Raw genomic sequence first — 11,936 nt, 5'->3', positions numbered from 1 at the left:
GCTTGAAGAAGTGAATCTAACCTTGTCTATTAATAAATTGAAGTTTAGAATAGATGAGATTGTAGTGGTTGGATACTTATATAAGAGATATGCTAAAAAACCTAACTTTAGAAAAGTTGATGCTATTGCTATAATAAAGGCATATAATAGCATCATTTAAATAAGAAGATTTTTGGAAGCTTGTGTCTTCTATCAGATATGGATTCTTCACTTTGCTCACATAGTTAAGCCACTATATACTTTATTAAAATAAATAGATTAAATTTAGATAGAATCAAAAGCAAGAATTAGCTATAAATAGTCTAAAAGAGATTTTGAAGTTAGTACCAATCTTAAGACAAGTTGACTTGATTGTGGCAAACTAATTATTGTTATTATTGGCACAAATCTAATTATTATTGGTTGGACCATTGGTTAAGATGATGTAGGAAGAAAAAAATTTACCATCAAGTTTAAAGTATGAATTCTTAAAAATAGATAAAGAAAATATTTAAAACTAATGAAGGAACTTTTGAAAGTACTTATAGCTTTAAAGGCAGACAAAAATTACTTAATTAAAGCCAATATAGTATTAAAAATTAATTACTAATAATAATTAGATATGATTACTAATTATTCTATTTTTAATATTTTTATATTAAAATAAATAGCCTATATTAGTTCATTCAATCTTATATTGATACATATTTTTGGTACAAAGAATATTGTGGCAAATATGCTATTCAGAGTCAAATATATTTGTAAAAAAGAGATTGAAGCACAAGAGATTAGTGAAGATGATGAAGATGAAGACTATAGCTATATGCTAGCTACTAATAGAGTAAGCATAGATAGTAAAGAACATCATTTCAAAGAAGATCTTTATAGAAGCAAATTAAAAGACATTGGAATCTATTTAAGTATGATGAGGAGATAAGAAGGCTGGTCAAACAAGGCTTTTAAATATATTAGACACCAATCCTATGGATATATTTTGAAAGATAGTTTCTTATAGAAGAAGCTAAAGATGAAGGATTGAATATCATTGAAAGTAGTAGATGATATATAATCAAAGAATGAAGTTTTCAAAGAATTTTATAATATTCTTTAAATAAGCCACAAAGAATGAAGTTTTTAAAGAATTTTATAATATTATTTAAATAGGCCACAAAGAATGAAGTTTTTAAATAATTTTATAATATTCTTTAAATAGGCCACAAAGAAATTTGGACCACTTTGTATAAAATCAAAAAATAATATTGATAGAAGAGTATCTACAAAGATATAGAGGATTTTGTGGCTTCATGCATTGAATGATAATTATAATCCAAACTCAAATTTAAAGATGAATTGCATCCTACCTATCCACTTGTTATTTATTTCTAATAGGTGATCGATTATGTGGCTATGCCATTAGAATTATGGAATATGAAGTATCTTATTTTGGCAAAAGAAGAAATTTTAAACTATATTAAAAATAAAGCTTTGAAGACCAAGACTACAAATAGAGTATTTATATATATATATATATATACATATATCTATATATTCATCTGAGAAGATACTTTTAGCAGATCTAATAGTAATAGGAAGATGACAGCTAAAAAAAGAGAATTGAATATAATAGAAGCCAAAGATTTTTTCAAAGATATGATATAAAATTAAAATTTAAAATTTCTTATAATCTTGAAACTAATAGTAAGAGCAAGAAAAAAAATCCTCTTATAATAAATGATATTGTTAAGGCTTGTAGAGATAAATCAAAATAATAGCCAAAAATTCTTCTTTTGGTTTATGGACAAATAGAACTATTCATAGCATTGTTATTAGTTATATGCTCATTGAATTGATATTAGATCAAAAGCCAATTATGCCTATAGAAGATTTTGTACCTACTTAGATATTGATAAATTAGAAGGATGGTATTACAATAGAGAGATTATTGAAGCTCTAGATTCAATATCTTAAAAAATTGCTTAAAAATCAAGAGATTGCAATAAAAAAACTAAAAGCTACCAAGTTAAGAAATAAAGAAAGAATTAACAAAACTCATTGTTTGAGATTCAAACCAATTAAAATTAGAAATTAGATGTTAGTGTATGATAATAGTTTGGAATATCAATATAGAATTCTTAGAAAGTTTGTTCAAAGTTGGTTTGGTCCATATATAGTAGTGATAGTACATGATAATGCCACCTATTTTCTTCACAAGTTAGATGGCGTAAGGCTAAAGATACTTGTGGCTAAAAAATAGATAAAAACATTTGAAAAGAGAGATAATATATTTAATTCAAATAATCTTACAAATTTTGAGAATCTAAAACTAGACCAAATAGAAGATGTAGAGGCATCTAAAGAAAATGAAGAAAATAAAGATATTTAGGTTGGTATTTATCAAAGGATGTACAAATTTGGAAGAAGTAGATATTATAGTTGGAAGTGGTATAATATGTAAAAATAAGATAAAATATTATAAGAACTTGATTTATAATAAAAAGAATAGAAAATAAAATAATAAAATAAAAAAATAAAAAATTATAGATATTGATATTTTATCTCCAAAGATAAGTCAAGATAGGTTGGTATGGACTTGAGATGGAATGGTATGGTACTAAAATAAAGAAACATGGGCTGAGTGAAAGTGATGTGAGCTAAAATAAACTTCTAATAATTTGAAGTTTATTTAAGTTTACCATAAGTAAATTAACTATGTGATGTTTTTGAAGTTATAGCTATTAATTATATTTTAATCATATCACTTCTTAATCTTCTTAAATGACCTAAAAATTCAATCAAAATTCTACCATCTACTCTTAATTATACTAATCAATTACTCTAAAAATTTATACATTGATAAATCTTTTTATTTAATTAATATTTTTATTAAATTATTTTTTATATTATATTATTATTATATTTTATTTATATTATGTTATATTATATTTTATTTAAATAAAATTTATCCATCAATAATATTCTTTTTTGAATAAATTTTTATTTAAATATAAGATTTCATCTACATATTTTTATTCACTTTAAATTATTCATCTAAACAAACATAATTCAATCCTAAGCCTAATTCATCCAATTCAAACTTAACTTCATTCAAATTGACTTATATTTATTTAAGAATATTTCAATTATAAAAATCAATATCTTTACAAAAATATTTCTTACAATGGATCTTTATTTGAAATGGATAGATCTTTAGTCAATTTATTTTTATATTAACAAATCCTCTTCAATGCAATTTTTTTCTAACTAAATTAAATATTAAAGCCATGTAGATAATTTGTCACTCATTGAAGATTAAAATTACATTTGGATTGTTGATTGATGAGGATTCTAATAGTAAGAGTTTAATCTTCAATTTCAATAATTCTCTTAACTACACTCTTGGCTTTCAAGAGGGCCTTCTTTTATCATAAATGAACCGCAAGACATATTCTAATTATAAGTATCTCCTATGGAAACTATAGCTACTCCAGCAATTCAAAAATTGATCCAATGGCTAGCCCTTAAGTCAAGGTTGTCTATTCTAACTTCTCTTAGGCTTTAAGCAAAAGGTCAATTATGCTCAAAGTGAGTATTAGCTTACTAATATTGCTTCAAATCCTAATATTTCTAATCCTTGTCAGCATTCTCAATTGTAGATTGTTGTTAATTGTATGATGAGTCATGTATCTCATATAGCAGATAGTTTAAGTGGTATAGGGCTATACCAAGTAAACAAAAAAATTAAATAATTTATAAAATTTTAGAGGAAAATTAAAAATAGATTTAAGAAAAAAATACTTCAAATTATCAAAAATTGATACTTAAAGAGGATCAATTGTTAACTTGGATTAAAATCAAATCCCAAGGTACAAAACCATACACCTATGGAAATTTCAAGATTATTTTATCAATTAGAGAGTGGAATTTTATAGTAGATTTAAAGAGAGATTTTAGAAATTTTATTTTATATTATTTGGATTAATATTGGGATTTTAAGGAATTTTCAAAGTTAATAATATACTTAGTGAATTTGAATATTATAAAATAAAAATCAGTTTATGAATTTTAGGATTTTGTGAATTTTTCAGTGTGTTTATAGGTAAAAATTGAGAAAGTTTTTTTTGTGCTTATTGTGAGTATATGAGAAATTTGAGGTCAATTGAGAGATTAGATTGAAGTATATCAGGGTTTTTGTAGGTTGTGGACTTAGAAATTAGGATTTAAAGGACTAGTAAAGATTTCTAAGATATTTGTTAATTTTCCAATTGGATTGGAATATAATTTTGTTCAAAGGTAGTTAGCTTCATTTCTAACAATTGTAAAAAATTTGGAATGAATTGAATGGTGAAATTAAAAGATTGTGGCTCATAAATATCAACATCAAGATTTTTGGAATTAGTGTCTATTTGGTATGTACAATCTTCTTCAAATTTGTTATACTTCTTGTTAAATAAGTTGTTGCAAGGTATAAAAATTTTGAGCCAAAATCAATGGTTCCAACATTAATTATTAAATTTTTAATCTGCTATAGGATTTATCAAGAATTTGATTAAGATTTAGGATTTGATTAAAAATTAATTAAAATTGATTTAGGATCTAGGATTTGATTATGATTAAATATTTTTTTAGGATTTGGTTACAATTTAGAATTTTATCCATGTTTGATTAAGATTTATTTAGGATTTGATTAGGATTTTACAAGAATTTGATTAGGATTGATTTAGAATTTAGGATTTTATTAATATTTTACTAGAATTTGACTAATATTTAATTAGAATTTTATTAGGATTTAATTATAATTATCTAATATTTAATTAAGATTTTATTAGGATTTTATTAGAATTGATCTAGAATTTAGGATTTTATTATGATTCATTAAGGTTTCAATTAAGATTATAATTAGGATTTGAATTAGGATTTGATTTAAAATTTGATTAAGATTGATTTAGGATTTGATTAGGATTTATTAGCATTTTCAAACAAACTTTATTTAACACAATATTGTCAAATACCTAAATCTTATGTAACCACAATCTTGCAATAAATCCATTAGGCTTGCTTTGATTCAATTGGATCTATCTTCAAAACACTATATCTTGATGTAATTGCCACAAAACCAGCAACCACTCTCTTGAATCATCAACAATCAATTCTAAAATAAGGACTTCAGCTCTAATTGACCATTATAATTGCAAAATTTTAGTCGAGCACTTGAACACAACTAAACCAATTCATAGAAGTAAAACCAAAAAAAAAGAATGGCACATGTAATTTCTACCAACACTATTGCACCAATCAAAAAGAAATAACAATAGCTAAGTCACAATGCAAGCGAATATAAGAGTAACCTTAAGCCGCTTTAATTGCAACCACCGCCAATCAATTTTATCAACAAGCTCATCAATAAGAAAAAAAGATTAAAGAGGAAATAAACATGAATGCTGATAGCATGTCAATACAACAATACTACAGAATTGTTGTTCATGTAGTAACCTCCAAATAAATGATGAGCACCATCTATTTTTTCATATCCAAAAGGAAGGAAACCAAAGTAACTACTGATTTATGACAACCCTTGGTCCAATTGCAACATAAAATAAGTTCTTCAATTTTAGAAAATATGTAATAGTAAAAAATATAGTACAACTAAAAGCTATTATTATAGCTTTTTTACAAAATATGCTTCTATTTACTTTGTTGGACCATTAAGAAAGCAAAATAAAATAGATTGGAAAATAAAATAATATAGGCATGTGTAGAGGGGAGTTAGAGTAGATTTTAGCAAAAATTACCTCAAGGAGCTAAGAATTGATACCAAAGAGGATCAATTGTCAACCTGGATTGAAATCAAATTTTAAGGCACAAAACCATGTACCTACAATGACGCTAGGATTTTTTGGAAGATAGAAGAATGAAGTTTGAGAGAAAATTTGATAAGGTTTTTATAAGCATTGGTTTTATATGATTTGGACTTGTAATGACTTTGTACGAGCTTTATAAAATCAACATTGTTTTGGATGACTTAGATTTTTGTGAAATAAAATAGGGTTGATATTTTGGATAATTTAAGGAGATTTGTAGTAGATCTATATGTGAAATTTTGTAGATTGGTGGATATAGTTGTGCTTGATGTGCATTATAAATTTAAAGTCAATCAAATTGTTAGATCAAAGTGTGTGAAAGTTTTTGTAAGTTAAGATCTTAGAAATTGGAGTTTGAGTGTTAGTGAATATTTTTGAGATCTTTACCAATGTGTTGATTGGATTGAAGTGAAAGTTTTTTGTATAGAGTCTAGACTTGATTTTCAACAGTTTGAGTGTATTTTTGAAAGAAATCAATAGTTCAAATAAAAGATATTGGTGCTGAAAGTTTAATATTTAGATTAGAATAGAAGGCTAGTTAAGATTCATGTGGATTATAGGATTTTTCTTCTATTTGGTAGATAAAATTATCTTCGAATTTATTGTACTAATTTTAAACTAAGAAGTTAAAAGATGTATAAATTTTTAAGCAAGATCAATGATTTAATCAATAAATATTGAGATTCTAATCTGCCTTAGGATTTATCTATGGTTTGATTTTGGATTTAGAATTTGTCTAGGATTTAATTTAAGACTTATGATTTGTTTAGGATTTGATTTAGGATTTGAGATTTATCTAGAATTTAATTTAGGACTTAGAATTTGTCTAAGATTTGATTTGGAGTTAAAATATGTCTTAGAATTTAGTTAAAGACCATTAAGATTTCAACTAGGATTAAAATAGGATTTTATTTATGATTTTTTTAATATTTCTTTAGGATTTCTTTAAATTTTTTTTATAATTTCTTTAAGATTTCTTTTGGATTTGATTAAAACTTGATTAACATTATTAAGATTTAATTGGAGTTTATTTAAGATTCTATTAGAATTGATAGGATCTTGTTGTTGCAAATTTCTTTCTTTCTTCCACAACAAGGTGTCTAGTATATTCTCAAGCAAGACTTCACATTATTTGACATTGGCATCATTATATATTTAAATTCTATCATACTCACATATAATATTAAAAAGAAGAAAAAATATCTTTACACTACAAATAAAACTACATTATATATGCTATCCACACTTTTTAATAATTGCACAGCCAATAAAGAAGATAAATCAACAACCACCAAATCACTTCCGCCAAAACCTCAATTCAATTACAAATGCAACTAAGTAAAATAAAATAAAATAAAATAATAGAAAGTTTTACTATACAACAATCTATTGCAATAAATTGCTCCAAAATTGCTCTAGCCATACAACCACAATATCAAGAATAGGACTATATTTTAGTACTTCAATAAGTAAAAAAACATCAACATCTGGTGCACACTTTGTTGGACCCTCAAAAAAAAATTTAAAACTTTTTGAATCTCACCTTTATTTTAAAAATTTTGAATAAGTAAAGTATTTTTTCTTTCTTTCTTTTTTTTTTTTTATTTTTTTAATTGGCCAAATCAAGTTTAAATTTAGTTCCTAATCCAATTATTTTTTTAATAAAAAAACTACTATAAAAAAATCATAACTCCATATTAGCTAATTAAAGAATATATATTTATTTTTTAAAAAAAATCTCAAAGAAATTCTAATTAGAAGTCTTTTTTTACATTGACATCATATTTAACTCAAAACTACTACACTAATTTACTAAATTAATTACTTTAAGCACCATAAGTAAATTTTTTGTACCAAAATTCATAAGTGAATCAATTCTATTTTCATATTATATATTATCTTATTTGAGAATGTACTAAGCACATTGCCATAGAAGGTGAAGTTGTATTTTATAAATATCCAAAAAACCCTAATAGATTTCATCCATATAAGAAGAATGCAATTTAAATTTCAATTCAAAATTACTTAAAGCCAATACAAAGTGATCAAAAATATTCTTTTTAGTAACTTCAACTATATAAAAATTCCAATTGCCTTATTACTTTCATAATTAGGTAATTTTTCAACAATTAATTTTAACTCAAAATTGGTAGAAAGCTTAATCTTTAAGTCTTCTTAGACCAAGCCAAATTTCATCTTGTTCCAACTAGTAGATCTTTAGATATCATAGAAATCCTACACAACTTCAAATTGCCAACTTCTGATACTCTCTTGTATCAAAACCTAGATATCTTTCAACTATACTATTAGATTAATATAAAATTTTATGTACATTTAGCACATGCAATCGACCAAGTATTGCCAAATTTTGAACCATAGATGTCACACCAATTGCACTATGTCATTTCAAATCTTATGAAAATAAGCTTTATGCTTTTCAAATGGACTTAAAACTAGCTATTTAATTTTAGTTGGCAATTTCCAAAATATTTTGCCCTAAGTAGATGTTTTAGTGGCTAGAGTTCTGATTTTGATCCTATTCTACAAATAATTTACTCTTAGGTATCAATCCAACCTATCTTAGAAATTTTTTAGCTCAATCTTATCGTCAACTTAATATTAGTATTAACCATATTAATTATTTATTTATTTTATCCTATTTTTATCAATTTATGGCTTTTTTAAGCCATTAAAAAAATTTCTACAATCTAATAGATAAAATTACTAAACAATCTTTAATCTATTAGCTATTAAGATAAGAAAATAAATTAAGAGACTTTTATAAAAACCATGTTTAAATATCTTAAATTATTATGGAACCAAGATAATTAAATATTAATTAAAAATTTATTTTTAATTATATTTTCATCATATAGTTGTATTACAATACAATACCATGATTCATAAGTGATATAGGTTTGTGTTGATTTTTGGACCTCTCTCTTTTCTTTTTTTTGCTTAAATTTTCTTCTTTAAGATATAATTAACCATTGTTTGGGAGTTTTTTTAGAATGAATATAATTCTTTGAAGTATAATTTGATATAAATATGTATGAACTTAGTAACTCTCTAAAGAATCATCACATGCTCAAATCTAATGAAGTATGGAGCTATGATCCCAAGTTGAGTGAAGAAGGGATGATAACCTCGAAAATATTATCAAGAATATGAAATAGTAGAGTTCATTCAAATGAAAGGTATTATTTGACTCTATCTAATTGTAGCTATAAATCTTGTGTTTTTCTAAAGCAATCACTCTTATATCAACAATGTGATACCAATGGCTTGTATTTTGAGGATGTTTTTGAAAACATAATTAAAAAGAATTTAGCTTGTATCGATAGCATATAAGATTATTAGTACAGTCATTTAAAGTACAGCAAGGATCATTTATAGATACAAAAGATTTATGGTGTCTTTTGAGTTGATTGGCAAGCTACGTATCACAATATTCTTACTTTTGAGAATTGAAATTGCACAAGAGAAAAGCCTCAACTTCCCAATTGATGCAGTTGCTACAAATAAGAGGTTGTTTTTTAAATAACAATGTTATTTTCTTGCCTATATTTTGCATGAATCTTATTCATTTTTTTGCAACTAAGTTTAGTTGGATATTTTGGTATAAGTATTGCTTTTGATTTGTTGTGAGATATTTTCTAAAAAATCAAACATCTTTTGATATAAAAAAAATAATAATTTAAAATTTTGAAGTATTAATTTTTTTTAGATTGAATTAAATATAGACATTATTTTTATAATTGAATTAAATATAGACATCAAAGTAGATAAATATGATAATATCTTGTGGAGAGCTTTCTAAAAGCTTCATAGATATTACTTTGCCTTTATACATGTCTATAGGTGATTGGGAGGTTGATTGGAAGCAATGATTTTGTATCTACTATCACTCTTTTGGACATAACGTGCACGTACATAAAGTAACAAAGGATCAGTAATTAGAATTGGAGAGAGCATTTTTTTAGCTACACTTTTGGCATATCGTTTGATGGATTCTAAGTTGGAATGAAGGAGATATTGGAAGTTGAAGTCAACACCTCAAATCTAAGGGTAGTAAGTGATCCGATTTACTAGTGGTTGTGTTTTGAGCTATATCTTAAGCAATTTGACAAGATTTTGGCTAAAAAAATTTTAGATTGTGTGTAATTATATTAATAAATGTTATGCACAAATTTTGTAGTATTTGGGTTTTGGGTTTTTGAGATATGAAGAAAATTGTTTTTGAGTGCTTGTAGATTAGGGTTTTGAGTACTTGCTAGGATTTTTAAGATGCTAGAAGATCGATAATAGATTTATGGTTTATTTTTTTTGTAGTAAAGCTTAAGGATAGAATCTATCTTACATAGAAATTTGAGAAAAATTAAATGGTTGAATCAAAATTCTACATTCTATATTCTTCTACTAAATTTTTTTGATGATGGTATTATCAATTGTAATATTATGTAGCAAGAGTATTATCACTTAATTTGAATATGAATAAGACCTCAAAAGCTCTATTACCACTATTTATATCAAAAACTTTTAATGACAACATCAAATGTACAAAATAAGCATGGCACAACAATACTTGGCTAAGAAAGTGATTTGTAGAAATATATAAACTTACACCAACAACATCCAAGAAGAACAATTTCATTGACAACCTCACTATACCAGCCTTACTACTAGCTTCAACACTATAATATAGGCCTAGAATTGGGATTCGAGTTGAGCATTTAAAATGTGCAATGAAGTACATCAAAATATTCTACAATTCAAAGCAAACTTTGCATATTAAAATTGCACAATTTTGGCTCTAAGTTGCACACCAATAGATTAGATTATATATCAAAGAATTCCAAAATTAATGATATCTTGACCACCACAATAAGTATGAGCTAAAATAAATCTCTACTAATTAAAAGTTTATTCTTGTTCATAATGATTCAATTATCTATGTAATTTTATGAATTGTATCTATTACTTAAATCTTGATTAAATCACTCTTTAATCTCTTTAAATTAATCTAATTAATCAATAAAATCCTTCACTATAAGTTTCAATTAAAACACAAAGTCATACAAAGAATTTCATGCGTAGATTTTATATATATATATATATATATATATATATATATTACAATTCATTAATTAATAAAGATTCATCCGGATATAAGTTATCATATGCAAATGGATTCTCATTCATATATGATTTTCCATCCAAGAATAAGTTCTCATTCAAATCTATTATTCATCTAAAATAATTAATCCAAAAAAAACCTAATCCATTAAAATCCTAAGTTAACTTCATCCAACTTGAATAGTCATCAATATAATAGTTCATTTATTTTAGAAGTCTCACCATTGTTGTATAGAAATACAACCATGAGATAAAAAAAGAAAGAAATTTTTTTATTATAGAAGAGCCTAATTAAAAGGTATAATGAAAAAATATGGATAAAAGATATGAAGGTAGTAGAATCTTAGTGTTAGAATTATCTTTTATAAAAATGGGTTCAATTTACTTTGTATGGACATTAATAAGGCATAATAAGGCATATTAGAAAAATAAAGAACATAAGCATATATAGAAGGGAGTTAAAATTTGATTTTAATAAAAGTTATGTCAAGAAAATAAGAATTAATATGTAGAAAGGATTGATTGCCAACTAGGGTTGAAATCAGACCTTGAGGCACAAAACCGAGCATCTATATTATTTATAGGATTATTTTACAAATCAAAGAATAAAATTCAATAAAATATTAGAAAAATAAAAAATAAAAGTTGGTTTCATATCATTTGGATTTATATTAAAGATTTGAAGGATTTTCAAAGTTAGTAATGTACATGGTGAGTTTAGATTTTGAGAAATATAAATACATTTATAAATTTGAGAGTTTTCTTAAGTTTTGCAGTATGTGTATGAGTAAAAATTTGGTATTTGTTTTTTTTTTTACTTGTTATAAATGTATGTAAGAAATTTAAAGTCAATCAAGTTGTTAGATTAAAGAATAAAATAATTTTTATGGATTATGATCTTAAAAAATTGAAATTTGGAATTAGTGAGGAAGTTTGGAATCTAAAAGTATCTATCAATTAAAT

The sequence above is a fragment of the Physcomitrium patens genome, chromosome 13, assembly GCF_059467195.1.
Source record: "Physcomitrium patens ecotype Gransden chromosome 13, ASM5946719v1, whole genome shotgun sequence".
Lineage (NCBI taxonomy): Eukaryota > Viridiplantae > Streptophyta > Bryopsida > Funariales > Funariaceae > Physcomitrium > Physcomitrium patens.
Note: the sequence above shows the minus strand (reverse complement) of the source record.